This window comes from Protomyctophum parallelum (assembly GCF_964188405.1).
Source record: "Protomyctophum parallelum genome assembly, chromosome: 16".
Classification (NCBI taxonomy): Eukaryota; Metazoa; Chordata; class Actinopteri; order Myctophiformes; family Myctophidae; genus Protomyctophum; species Protomyctophum parallelum.
This window is the reverse complement of record NC_139711.1, coordinates 2,209,974-2,225,004: the sequence shown is the minus strand read 5'-3', so window position 1 is coordinate 2,225,004 and position 15,031 is coordinate 2,209,974. Positions and strand designations below refer to the sequence as shown.

The 15,031-nt window shown below is 45.1% G+C and overlaps 1 pseudogene across 1 annotated transcript; it reads left to right on the top strand.

Annotated features, from left to right (window-relative positions):
• Window positions 1–3,614: 3,614 nt before the first annotated feature.
• Window positions 3,615–5,083, top strand: LOC310873411 (eukaryotic translation initiation factor 5-like; annotated as a pseudogene). The gene is made up of 2 exons: window positions 3,615–4,289; window positions 4,502–5,083. The product of its transcript is annotated as a eukaryotic translation initiation factor 5-like (transcript).
• Window positions 5,084–15,031: the final 9,948 nt, after the last annotated feature.

Below are 15,031 nucleotides of genomic sequence, written 5' to 3'. Positions count from 1 at the left end.
TATTCCTATTTTACCGCTGTTTCGGTGCTGTAGTGCCGAAATGATTTTGGCTCGTCAGAAATTTTCAGTAGCACCCCCCCGTTAAAACATTATACTTGTCCTCTATAACTAAAATTTAAATAAATAAAAACACCTTAAATATTTGATTTCTTTCATCAATAAATAATCTTTCACTCAATAGGGCCCAGCAAAATATCACAAAAGGGGCGTAGACATTTATCGCTTCCAGTCCGCATCCTTGGACAAGTATAGGGAGGTGACAGCTTGCAGTCACTTATTTGATACAGTCTGTTCCTAGCGAAAATTCTGCAGCAGCGTTTTGACTGTTTCTTGTAGTCAGTTGATTCTTCATATCCAAATGAGTGAAACGGCCGGGATGATTTGTTTATTCTTCAAACTGTTCTTTATGAGGCAATCTGAAAAAACCCTATGGGGATTACAATGCAAATAAAAAGTACATGAACCTGCGGACCTATAGCGCCCTCTACCGATATTGACGTCAGAGTCGTGTGCTCCCCATATTGTCCGAATTCATCACTATTTGAGTCCACTGAGTCTGGATCCCCGTATGGGGAGTAGGGAGTAGGGAACAACCCTAGCAATTCGAACGCAGCCCAAATAAGCAACTACACTTTAGAACAGGGTTCCCCAATAGGCGGCCCGCGGGCCATTTGCGGCCCGCGGAGCGCCCCCCTTGTGGCCCCTTTTTTGGAGGGGGGGTCCCAGATATAAATGGCATTAAATGGGGGTCAGTAGCCTATGCATGTCAAACTGGGCATCCTTTTCAAAGGGGGTCTTGCCCGGCGGTCGAGGGCAAGACCTCAACCTTGCACGTGCGGACTCGGCCCCCAGCCTGGTACCCTATAGTCAAAATATGGCCCTTGAGGAAAATTAATTGGGGAAAACCTGCTTTAGAAACAAGAGCAATTAAGCGACTACACTTTAGAAACAAGACCACATAAGCAACTACACTTTAGAAACAAGCCCAAATAAACAACTACACTTTAGAAACGAGCCCAAATAAACAACTACACTTTAGAAACAAGACCAAATAAACAACTACACTTTAGAAACAAGACCAAATAAACAAATATACACTTTAGAAACAAGCCCAAATAAACAACTACACTTTAGTTGGGGGGGGGGGGGGGGGGGGGGGAGTGGGTAGTGCAAGGGGATACTTTATTTCAATTGTAATGGAAACTGTAGATATTTAGATCGGGCTGAGCTAAAGATGTAATCGAAATCCGATTGGAATAACGTGTTCGCGTTCCTTCCACGCGCTACGTTTCCAACTGGGGAAACTCCCTCTCCTGTCGGGTGAAAAGAAGGGGCTTGGACTCCTCATGCATAGAAGGAAGCATGAGGTCAGTTTAAAACACCAAAAGGGCCCAAAATGGGTTAATTCTTCATGTCTTCATTCTGTGTCCTCAACAGAGAAAGTCCCACATCCAGAGCTATCCATCGTGGCACCATGTGACTCCAACTCCAGCAGCTGCACGCTGCAGTGCAACGTATTCGGAGATGTCACAGAGTCGGGCGTGGTCGTCTATCGATGGAGGTTCCACGGTGAGAAATGGACTCGACCCAAACCCAACGAGACCAGGATCTACAACGATGAGGAATGGAGCGAACCCGACTCCTGGGAGGCCACGATCAGCAACGACGAGCAAGGGAGAAAAGTTCAAAGAATATCCTGTGCGATAAAGAACCGGTTCAGTGTGGAGCAGAGCGAGACTGTAGACAACCCGCTTTACAAAGGTAGGCCTACGTATAGTTTAGTGTGTGTGTGTGTGTGTGTGTGTGTGTGTGTGTGTGTGTGTGTGTGTGTGTGTGTGTGTGTGTGTGTGTGTCACACACATACAGTACCGCCTGGATGGAAATCTTTTTAATATCCGACGCCTCCAGGCCCACACCAGGACAAAGACCTGCCAAATCTGTGAGCTACAGTATGCTGATGATTGCGCAATCTTAGCACACAGCCCAGAAACCATGCAGCAGGCCCTCAACACAGTCTCCACTCTGTACCAATCCTTCGGACTTCAGGTCAACATAAAAAAAACTGAAGTCATGTCCCAACTCACTACCCAGTCCTCTTCACCCCCCAGCTTCCATATAAACGGTACCCCCTTCAAAACCGTCGATCACTTCACCTACCTTGGCTCCACACTGTCCACACACTGCTCCCTCGACACCGAAATACACACCCGCATCAACAAAGCCTCTTCAGCCTTCGGACGACTGCGCAGCAGGGTTTTTGAAAACCGTAACCTGAAGGTCAGCACCAAGGTTGCTGTCTACAATGCGGTTTGTGTGTCTACCCTACTCTATGGGGCGGAGACATGGACTCCATATAGACGGCACTTCACCAACCTCGAAGCCTTCAACATCCGCTGCCTTCAGAGGATCCTTGGCCTATCCTGGGAAGACAGAGTCCCCCACACGGAGATTCTTGACAGCACAGAATCCACCTGCATGGAAGCAGCTGTGGCAAAAAAACACCTGCGGTGGATAGGACACACCATCCGCATGCCTGACCACCGCCTGCCCCGCCAAGTCCTCTACGGCCAACTGCATGCTGCAAAGCGTGCCCCTGGTGGACAAAAGAGGCGCTACAAGGACTACACCAAGGATCTCCTAAAGCGCACTACCATCAATCCCATGCAGCTCGAAACTCTGCCACACGACCGCTCAGCCTGGCGGGTCACATGTGCCAGGGCAATTTCGCACATAAGCGACAGCAACCATCAAAGGAGGTCCGAGAGACGCGCCCAGCGACACTGGAGGGAAGCCGGCGTTCCTCCAACAGACGGGATCCCCTGCCCCGCCTGTGGAAAGATCTGCGGCTCACGCATCGGCCTCGACAGCCACACCAAGTGGCACCAGCGGCAACACCGCTGTAGTGACTGTGGGCTTGGACACAATGGCATGTCATGGAGTCTGGTGTGTGTTGGTCACAGTTACTCTGTCAGACACAATGGTGAGAGGACTGACCTCCCTGTCGGTCCCTCTACACGCTCCATCAGAGAAGCAGTGGATGCTGACCGTGAGGACAGGGATAGGGTCTGCAGAGTAGCAGTGTATGTGGACCGTCCCGCTGGGACTCTGTCCTTCTATGACGTGTCCTCAGAGGACACTCTGACCCACCTGTACACCTTCCAGATCACGTCCACTGAACCCCTCTGTGTTGGGTTCAGGTTGGGGCCTGGCTCCTCAGTGTTTCTGTGTGAGTCTCGATGCGAGCGAGGGTCATATCAGGTCGCCATGGTTACTCCACATGTCTGAGTGAGTCCAGGTTGTCATGGTTAACACCGTCGCCAGTACGCCTGACATCATGGACTCCATATTTGGTCATGAGTGACTCATCATGACATCATGGTGACGTCACGCTGATTCAATTCAATTTTATTATAGTGTTGTACTGAGAACAAGCTGTTGTGCAGCTGTTTTGTGGAAACTTGGGAGGAGGAGCTTTCAGTCACATGTTTTTCATGTCAGAGACCAAGTCCACTTCCAGTCATTTATGTCATCTCATTTCCAGACAGAGAATCCATCAAAATTATCTTTCAGGAACTGATTTTCTTATTGACAGTACTTAATATCAGCCAAAAAGCATGTCTATCAATATCAATCGCGGTGTGTCAGACCCATTCTACCGCTACAAGATGCCCCCTCTGTTTGCCAAGGTTGAAGGCAAAGGGAATGGAATCAAGACTGTCATTGTCAACATGGTTGACGTTGCAAAGGCATTGAAGAGGCCTCCAACATACACAACCAAGTTTTTTGCTTGTGAACTCGGTGCTCAAACCCAGTGTGATGCGAAGAATGACCGCTACATTGTCAATGGCTCCCATGAGGCCAAAAAGTTACAGGACGTGCTTGATGGGTTCATCAGAAAATTTGTGTTGTGTCCGAAGTGTGACAACCCTGAGACTGACCTGCATGTCAACCCCAATAAACTAACCATCAGCAACTCCTGTAAGGCTTGTGGATATTGTGGCATGACTGACACCAGCCACAAACTCTGCAACTTCATCCTCAAAAACCCACCAAAGACAGCCGACAGTGGATCCACTTCTGTCCAGAAGGATAAAAAGAGGAATCGCAAGAAGGACAAAAAGAACGGTTCTGAGGCCGAAAACCATAGCAACATTGATGCTCCAGAGGCTGGGGATGGTGATGATGATGATGATAACTGGGTGGAGGAGACAACAGAGGAGGCACAGAGACGACGGATAGAGGATATCAGCGAGCATGTTAAAAGCTTTACCCTCGGCCCAGGCAGTGGCGTAACCGTCTGGGCACCGACTGGTAATCCAGTCGCAGTGTGCCGCGGGTTCGACTCCCGAGCCCGACACGGCCTTTACTGCATGTCTTCCCCTATCTCTCTCCCGTTTCCTGTCAGCCTACTGTCTGTCCCTTCAAAAAAACCAATAAAAGGCGTAAGCCGCAAAAAAATATCTTAAAAAAGAAAGAAAAAAAAAGCTTTACCCTCAGTGAGGACCTGGAGAAACCCCTGGGGAGAGGGTCAACTTGTTCTACACTTTTGTCAAACAAAAGAAGGAGAATAAAACTATAGATGCTGCTGATAATGCAATCTTGGCTGAGGCAGAGCGTCTGGACGTGAAGGCCATGGGACCTCTCATCCTCAGCGAGCTTCTCTTCAATGAGAACATTGAGGACCAGATCAAGAAGTACAAGCGTCACTTTCTACAATTCTGTGATGACAAGAAGGCCCAGAAATATCTGCTGGGAGGTTTTGAATGCCTGGTGAAGCTATACCAGGCACAGCTGCTGCCACGAGTTCCACACATACTCGCAGACCTGTACGAGGCAGACCTGCTGCAAGAGGATGTCATAATATCCTGGGCAGAGAAGGTTTCTAAGAAATATGTCTCAAAGGAACTTGTCAAAGCCGCCCCGTTCATCAAATGGCTGAAAGAGGCAGAGGAGGAGGGAAGATGAAGATGATGACAATTTTGAAGTAGTGTACTCATCCTCTGCCCGAGAGCTGATGGTCGAGACTGTGAAGCCAGACAAAGCTGAGAAAGAAGAGGAAGACATTGATATTGACGCAATTTAAAACAACACAGCATCTAATAAAGGCGTGGCTTCCCATTTAATCTCTGTCCAATTCAAGGAATCATATTAATATTGTCAAAATAAAATCACAAAATGGTTTGTTGTGTAGTTTGAGAGATTAGCTGCAGACAGACACTGATGGACACGCAGACAGACACGGACACGCAGACGGACACAGACACACAGGGAACATACACACATACATTTTAATTGTGGCTTTGACTAAAAATGAAATCTTTACCCAAGTGGCTGGCCTTTTCCCTGCCAGACAGGATCAAGAGGAGGGAGGAGGCTAGTGGGGGAAGTCTGGTAACTGGGAGCCATGAGCACTTTACAAAGGCCAAGAACACAGCAAACATACTGTAAATACCCTACTGAAGCCCCAAGCAGACACACAACTGAGGAGCCCACAAAGAATAGGCCCACCTGGCAGACTCAGTCTACTCTTTTTATTTCCTGAGTTGAACTTGCCATGTAGATAAACCAGAAGCGTAGTGTCCTATTGGGGCACTCGGGCACAGGTCCAGTCAAATGAGATGTTGCCCAGTCTAGCATCTGTAAGACATGGGCAAAAAACTAAAAACAACAAAAGACATTGGCAGCCCGTCACCCCTATGCATGCACATTTCTGTTGTGGCGAACCACAGCAAGCCGCCTTTGTTTTCAAATGGCCCTCCGTCAACAAGTCGGCAAGTTGCTCACCCGTACTCGAGATTGGACCAGTCAAACTTTTAACCACGCTACGTGCCTCATGGTTCAAACCCCTAACAGGTTTAAATACGGTCTATTTCTGTAATTAATAGAAGGTAATTCCTCATCATCATCATCATCATCACGTCATCACGAAAACCTTGAAAAATCGAGGATCCGTTTGAATTCATTCATCCATGAGAAGTTTTGGAAGCCAATCGTGTGAGGTTTACTGTCGAGTTGGAGCATGGCATCTGATCCACCATCTTGGTCCTTCATGCATCTTGATCCATGGCAGGACGAGAGATCCCGACAGCAGAGATTGTTTATCGCCACCGCAGGGTGCATGATCAGTGATCACCGTAGTAAGAACCGACCATGAGCTGGATTACATGAGTAGCGAGAACACTTTGCCGGCCAGACTGTCTAGGTTATTGCTAGAGACAACATTACAACAAGTTGTCTCAAGACACTTTACAACCAACAAAGATCCACCCAGAGCAAGCAATATTGCGACAATGGTAACGAAAAACTCCCCTTTAGGAAGAAACGTCAGGCAGAACCCGACTCTAGGGTGGGAGGCCATCTGCCTCGACCGTGTTGGGGGGCGGTAGAGGGAGAGAGAGAGAGATAGACAGAGAGAAATAGACAGGTGGGCTGATGATGTATACAGTATAAGAAGCACAGTGACAATCTGTCAATCAAACCTTGATGTGCTAAAGACCCCTAGATAGGGTTTGACCTCTGACCCCAGATTGATAGGGTTTGACCTCTGACCTCCAGATTGATAGGGTTTGACCTCTGACCTCCAGATTGATAGGGTTTGACCCCTGACCTACAGCTGAACATATTTTGTTCCAGTAGAATTGTTTCTCGCTCCAGTCCAAGGAAACAAATATATATCCTATAATAAATGCACCACGTCTCTGTGTGTGTGCACGTGTGTACGCACGTCTGCATCTCTGTGTTAGTGTGCACGTGTGTACGCACGTCTACGTCTCTGTGTGTGCACGTGTGTACGCTCTGGACTTCAACACAATCCCAACTGGACAGTAGGACAAAGACCTTTTAATGAAAAACAGTGGATTAAGAACCTCAACACGGATTTTCCTGGACGATTAAACATGCCAAAAATCTGATCTTGAATAGGGGACACATTAGCACATTCCACACCAAGCCAACATGGGACACAAAGCAAAAGGTTTCACAGACACCCCCCCACCCCCCCACAGGGAGTGCAGTGTCCGGCCTTGAGTCGTTTCGGACACACCGTTGACCAAAACCGTGACAAAAAGCCTCTGGTCAGGCTCTGCCAGTGGACCTAATGAGCCTAAAGTCCACTCAGCCTCACCGGTACCGTTCCCAGCCTCTGCTGCAGCCAATTGGTTGCCCTGGCAACCCCACACAATATGTTGATTTATACCTCATTAATGTATGAATATGGAAATTTCTACCTCAACTCAGGTTAATGTATGAATATGTAGATTTATACCTCAACTCAGGTTAATGTATGAATATGTAGATTTATACCTCATTAATATATGAATATGTAGACTTTTACCGCAACTCAGGTTTATTTGTGAATTTGGAGATTTTTGACTTTTTTTTTTCTTCATCTCCTTCAAATGTGTTTCAAAATAGCAGATCAACAAACTCACAACCGTCTCAACCAATCTAGTAGCACAGCCTGCCTGGTTACTGCGCCTAGTTATCACTAGTTATCACTAGTTGACACCAGTTGACACTAGTTAACTAGACCGCTTTTCCTGGGGTCCACCTATGCTCTCTATGGCATAGGCAGCTCCCGGCAGGATCCGCCGGGATAATCTAGACGCAGCTGTGTGTGTGTGTGTGTGTGTGTGTGTGTGTGTGTGTGTGTGTGTGTGTGTGTGTGTGTGTGTGTGTGTGTGTGTGTGTGTGTGTGTGTGTGTGTGTGTGTGTGTGTGTGTGTGTGTGTGTGTGTGTCCCAATTTAACAAAGGTACAGGCGATCAGAAATCAGCAGATTTTTTGAAAAATCGTGAAAAGGTGCCTCAAATCTTTGAAGATATATTATTACTAATAATATATCTTATAAGAAGAAAAACAACAAAAAAAGTGTTGTAACCTGCCGTTTTTTTCTACTTTCTAATTATTTGTTTGGCCCGAAAAATTGTGTTTGTTGTCATGATTGGTCACGACAAGAGTTGGCTTTGTCCGCGGCATAAACGTCTTTAAATAAATACTTTCTGAAAAGTCTATGAGGAAAATGACTGCGACGGCGGGACTGCGACGCTCTATAGTCATTTAATTTAGCCAGTCATTCATATTTAACTTGAAACTGAATAAGGCAATGTCTGGAGTTGATAGAGCAAGCATTAACTTCTTTAAGGTATGCCTAGGCCTATATTTTGAGGGACACATGACACTTAAATCGTTTAATATTAGCCTACCTCTACATTTCACATGCAAATATTATACTTTCACTACAATTATTAGTTATTACAAGACTACTATTACGTTGTACTACTTAAAACTACTGTTGTATTATACTAGGCTGTTTTATTTTAAGCCTAATTCATTGTGCGTCAGCCTCACTGCTCGTCTCGCGCCCCCCCCCCCCCACCCAGTTTATAAGATGCCCCACAACTTTTGTAAAAAGCCTTACCCCCCCCCCCCCCCCCCCCCTCCCCCGTTGGGTTTCGAAGCGTCGATGATCGAAACAAATTTATATCGAAGCGTCGATCATCAAAGACGTGACCGAAGGTCAGCCCTAGTGACCACTTCACTTCCTTCTCAGCCTATGTGCCCATGTGACGGGAAGATAGCGCTTGATGTCTTTACGGGGCTGCCTGGAGCCACACATTCACAGTCATATGAGCCGGGCGGTGCTTATAGACGCCCGCACGGCATGTGTTTGTAAAGCAATCAAGCGCTCCCCTTCCCCAGTTCAGCTACAAGGCTGCAGGATGATACAAAGTGATTGAAGGAGTGGGTTTGTTATCGGTGGAATTTACACCGGTCACGTGACGGTAACCAGCCAATCAGAATTAAGTATTGGGACTACCCGTTTTAGAATGTGTGTTTTATCCACTACATCTCAGAGGCAAATATTGTATTTGTACGCCACTACATTTATTTACTTTAGTTACTAGTTACTTTGGAGATTTTGATTATTATAAAAGAAACATGCATTAACCACTTCCTCAGTATAGTAGACTATTTGAAAATAGCGGATCTACAAGCTCACAATACATCATGATGTGCCACATTATGAGCTTGTAGATCTGCTATTTTCAAAAGATTTGTATACATTTGAAAACTTGAAATGGGACATTCTGCACAATGAGTACTTTCTACTTTTGGTACTTTAAGTAGGCCTACACTTTGATACCAATACTTTTGTACTTTTACTCAAGTACATGTTGAATACCGGACTGTTACTTGTAACAGTATGTATTTCAATGCATTTCTATATTGCATTATTGATACTCAGTGTTGGGCAGTAGCTAGCTACAAGTAGCGAAGCTACATAGCTTAACTACATTTATCAGTAGCTTGATGGTAGCTTCACTCCTTTTGAACCAAGTAGCGTTTTTTGTACCAGTGTAGCTATTTTTAGACCCAAGTAGTGACGTAGCTTTCAACAAAAGCTATAAGTTACAAATTGACTGTTAAATAAAGTTTTGTGGGGGAAAAAAATCCCTGGAAAAAAAATCCATGATTGGTTGGTTTAGATAAGAAGAGTCTGACACAGTTATGTTGTTAAGCAAGAGGATCCCACGCAGCAGCTGTCCTTTTATCTCTAGCACAACACAATGAATTACTCACCTAATGCTGCCTGCAGGTTCCATGTTTAATTCCAGCGTGTGTAACCTACATTATTGTCTAAGTGAAAGTTTTCATATTGAAAAATGTGATCGCTAACGTGGTTTAGCGACTATAGTACTTTGACAGCTCATTCATCGTAGCTTGTTTACAAGTCAAACGGACTTCTTGTGCAGAAACTGCGCCATCAAAATAAGAGCCACTTGTATCTCATTTAAGTGCCTGTCAGCATTCTCTCAATCTGAGTATCCCATCCTCAAGTATTCGGTAAAACAGTGCCTATCGAGGCAACAGTCTGTCTTGAGAGACTAGCATTCTCTAGTCTAAATGATGTCTCTCAGCTGGTGTGCAAATGGCTAGGCTGTGGCAATAATAATAATTTTAAAAAAATAACAAAAAATAACTAAAATCGTTCATTTTTTGGAACCATGAACTTTAGTTCAAAATGTTGAATTATGAACTGAATTAGTTCCTTTAAAAAAAATTAACTGTGAACTGAACTATAGTTAATAAAAAAACGAACTTTCCCAACACTGAACACATGAATCAGCCGGCTCCTGACACCGCAAGGTACATTAATACAAGTAAATGTGAAAAAGTTGACACCAAAAGCCAGACAGAGGGCTTGTTTCCTGTTTGTTTTTTAATAAACAATCAAACTCAGCATTTTTGCCTGCCTATTAGGCTATTTGTTCGGTGGAAACTTGATCATTAAGTTGATAAAAAATATTTTTTTTAAAAGTAGTGTCCATGTAGCTAGCTACTTTTGTATTGTGTACTTGTATCAATAGTAAAGTATCAATGATACTTTACTATTGATACAAGTACACAATGTGACTTTTTCTACCAATGCATATTGCTAGAAGCTATTAAAGGAGAATTCCATACTAAAAGGCTTTCTTACCTTTCTTTGTAGTCGTTACGTCCCCAACAAAGAGGTCCAGGTGTTACTTTGAGCAAAAGCTCTACCATAATAAATGAATTGCATTGAATTGAATGGGGCTATGGGGTGTTGTGCTAATTCGCTTATTGCCATCGCTCAAAATTATTATTTGTTTGTATATATCCTCTCTTCATAATGTAAATACTATCCCAAGCGGCACACTTTACTACTTATTTTGATGGAAATAAGCAAATTAGCACAACACCCCATAGCTAGGGTGGCCAGACGTCCGGTTTCACGCCGGACAGTCCGGTTTTAGACCCACCTGTCCTCCTCCCACCTCATCCTCTGGCCGGACACATAATTGTCCGGTTTTGTGTGATATACAGTGCTTGTGTCATAACTGTCATTTAAGTCGTCTCTGTATTAAAAGCTCCGCAGGGCTGCTCAGCTCCGCAGCGAGCCGGCCACACTCCCACTGTCTTAAAAAGAGAGAGGCAAGTGGAGACGTTCGGAGTGTTGCCATGTCCGCTTAATTATAAGCGACTTTGGCCTTGTTTTATATAATGGGCTACTAAGCCTAGTCAGGCTTCTTTTGGGCTTGTTTTCATAGACATGGTTGCTTGGTTCTCTTCCAAAACCTGGCAACACTGCCAGTGGGATGGTCTGTTTGTTGTGCTCTCACAATCACTTTAGTATAGTTAATGCAGAGATAAACAAACCAAATATGCCGAAATGAAAAACTACATTTAATGAGCAATGGAGCAAGGAACTCGACATCATAAAGAAAGGGAGGCTGTGTGAACATATAGGCTATCATTCTATGTCCCACACCGATGACCATAAAACTGTATAAAAAAACCCACAAGAAAGAGATTAAACATAAAACATATCTAAACATGAAATAAAATAAATTGATTATAAAACTAGACAAAGTGCCAATCGGCACAGGTCTCCACCAGGGCAGGTCAGGTTGTGGCCTCATGGTGGCGCTATAACAGGCTGTTGAGGAAGATTTGGGCCGGAGGTTCGTGTTGGAGGGATGCAGGTACAAAGTTTTTCCATGTGTGCATACATAAGTTGTATACAGATCGATGCAGTTATAGCAAAAAACAGGAATTGGCCTGTTATAGCGCCACCGTGAGGCTGATTTTGAGGAAGAAATTGTGGCATGTCGTCCTCGGCATAGTGAAAATGTGCGTGTATAATTTAACGGAAATTGCACACTGTGTTTGTGATTTGTGGCCTTTTTTTTAAATGGACGAATCGTGTGAGCTTTGGAAGCCAATCTTAGCCAATCAGGATGGAAGATGGGAAATGGTGCCACTCCGTGTTGATCACATGACTATGGAGATAGTGTATAGCGATTTGCGTGAAATTTGGATAAAATGTGAAGGAGTAATAATAGAAAATGTGTTTTACATATGTGGGCCTCCTGGTGGCGCTATAAAGAGCAGATGTGAAGAATTCCAAGCAAAGGTTTTTCCTTGGCCTCTAGGGAGTTGGCATACAAAGTTATCCACAGATCCGTGCAGTTAGAGGTAAAAACACTTTTCGGCCAGTTATAGCGCCACCTTGAGTTTGAGTTGAAATTGTTCATGTGGCATTTCGTCCTCGGCCTAGTGGGAATGTGGGTGCACAATTTCAGGGAAATGACGCGATGTGTTCATGATTTGCAGCATTTTGTTTGAAACTGAGCACTCCTGTGAACTTTGGAAGCCAATCTTAACCAATCAGGATGGAGTGTGAGAAATGTGAAAGACCGGTTTCGTTGAATGGCTCTAGAGAGACTGTGTACCAATTTGCGTGATGTTTGGACAAAATCTGTAGGTGTACTGTGCAAAAACTTGTTTTGCACAAAGCGGCCTCCTGGTGGCGCTATAACAGGCCGTTCTGGAAAGTTTGGGGCAGAGGTTCATCGTTGGCATCCAGGGAGTGTGTGTGCAAAATTTGGCATCGAGCGGGTTAACGGTGGCCGAGATTAGCTGCTCACGGACACACGGACGGACGGACGGACACACGGACGGACACACACACGGACGGACACACGGACGGACGGAGTGCAAAACATACTCTCCCCACATGCCTTCGGCCTGGTGGAGACAATGAATGGCCTTTGTGGTACCCTATAATTTAAAAAGGTTAATTTAATTAGCAAATATATGTTCTCTGTGGACATAATGCTGGAGATGATGGTGGTGAAAATCAGGTACAATAGTAGTAGTAATAATATTAATATCTGGGGGGGGGGAATCTGGGAGGGCGGGGGAATCTGGGAGGGGGAGCGAGCCCCGCAAAAGTGTCCTCCTTTCTGAGGTCTTGCAGGTGGCCACCCTACCCATAGCTCCATTCAATTCCCATTCAATTCAATGCAATTCATTGAGGGCTTATGGTAGGGGAAATAGCCAATAAGGAGCTTTTGAACAAAATAACACCTGGACCTCTTTGGTGGGGACGTAACGACTACAAAGAAAGGTAAGAAAGATAAAAAAGCCTTCTAGCATGGAATTCTCCTTTAATCAGACCAGTGTGTGTGCAGTGGAAACCTCGTATGAATCTGATCTCAGGTCAGAATGGGTTAATCAGACCAGTGTGTGTCCAGTGGAAACCTTGTATGAATCTGATCTCAGGTCAGAATGGGTTAAGACTCAGTGCATGCAGCTCAGCTCATCATGGGTCGACGCCCTGTTAGGGCAACCACACTATATATTTTAGATTGATTTGTATTTTATTTGTATTATCTTATTAACCTTATTCAGAATAATTTAATTAATAAACCCCCATTTGGTGTTTTAAGCATTACGTTATACTTTAGCTTTTGAAAAATAGCAGATCTACAAGCTCGTAGCGCGGCACAAAGATTGTGTCTCAAATCTTTGAATATATATATATATATATATATATATAGTCTTTCAGAGCGAAAGTTTTTAACTCAAATCTTTGCTTCTGTGGGGTCCCTGGAACAACATATTTTCAGATGGGGGTCGGCGGCCAATTACATATTATAATTGTTGGGGTCCTTGACATGAAAAAGCTTGAGAACCGCTGACACATAGAAACAGGATTGTCTGAAAACTGTCAGGATTTAGAAAACATCTGTAGAATCGTCCTCAGGTCTAAATGGGTTAATACTGTACAGTATGTAATTATAAAGAATAAGTGGTGTTAGCTGGCTTTCTTCCTGATGCGTGGCCGTCACATGCGATGGTCCAATTGTCGTCCATCTCCCATCTCTCCTGCATCAGCTCCTGCTGGGAGAGGTTTTTTCATTTAAAATTAAGCATTCCAAAACGTCCTCACATGTTACGTAGACACCACTAGATGTTTTCATAGCACTTTATAGTATATGTATAGTATACTATAGTATGTATAGTTTCATTATATAGATATTCCACTTTTACGTTCTTAGCTTACGCATGTTTCTTGAATACTACTTTTTATGTATAGTGATGTATTGCCATGGTTTTTGTTCTTGCCTAATGTAAGTCGTTCTGGATTCAGAGCGTCTGATAAATGCCTAAATTGTAACCTGACTGCCATGCGTTTCTCTCCACAGCCCATGAGGTGACGTACCTCCCACCACGAGGCAGAGGCATCCGCGTGGAACTGCTTCCAGACCACGGCTCTGTTCCTGAAGCCCTCAGCAGCATCCTGTGGAAGCACGGAGGCGACTTGGTAGCCGAGTGGTTTCTGGTTGATGGTCTGGATTACTACGGGACGTTCAGAGACCGCTCCACACTGGACCAAGACACCGGACGGTTGGTCATCGACAACATGACCGTAGAAGACATCGGGTGGTATTCTGTGGAGATCAACGGCAGACTTCACGGCAAGCCTTACCTGCTTACAGAGATGAGTAAGTATGACTCACAGACTCATTCTGTCTCCTCAACAGAGAGAGTCCCAGATCCAGACCTGACCATCGTGGCACCATGTGACTCATTCTGTGTCCTCAACAGAGAGAGTCCCAGGTCCAGACCTGACCAGCGTGGCACCATGTGACTCATTCTGTCTCCTCAACAGAGAGAGTCCCACATCCAGACCTGACCATCGTGGCACCATGTGACTCATTCTGTCTCCTCAACAGAGAGAGTCCCACATCCAGACCTGACCATCGTGGCACCATGTGACTCATTCTGTCTCCTCAACAGAGAGAGTCCCACATCCAGACCTGACCATCGTGGCACCATGTGACTCCAACTCCAGTAACTGCACGCTGCACTGCCTCGGAGACGTCACAGAGTCGGGCGTGGTCACCTATCGATGGAGGTTCCACGGTGAGAAATGGACTCGACCCAAACCCAACCAGACCAGGATCTATAACGATGAGGAATGGAGCGGACCCGACTCCCGGACGGTGACGATCAGCAACGACGAGGAAGGGAGAAAAGCTAAAAGAATATCCTGTGCGATAAAGAACCGGTTCAGTGTGGAGCAGAGCGACGCTGTAGACAACCCGCTTTACAGAGGTACGTATAGTTTAGTGTGTGTGTGTGTGTGTGTGTGTGTGTGTGTGTGTGTGTGTGTGTGTGTGTGTGTGTGTGTGTGTGTGTGTGTGTGTGTGTGTGTG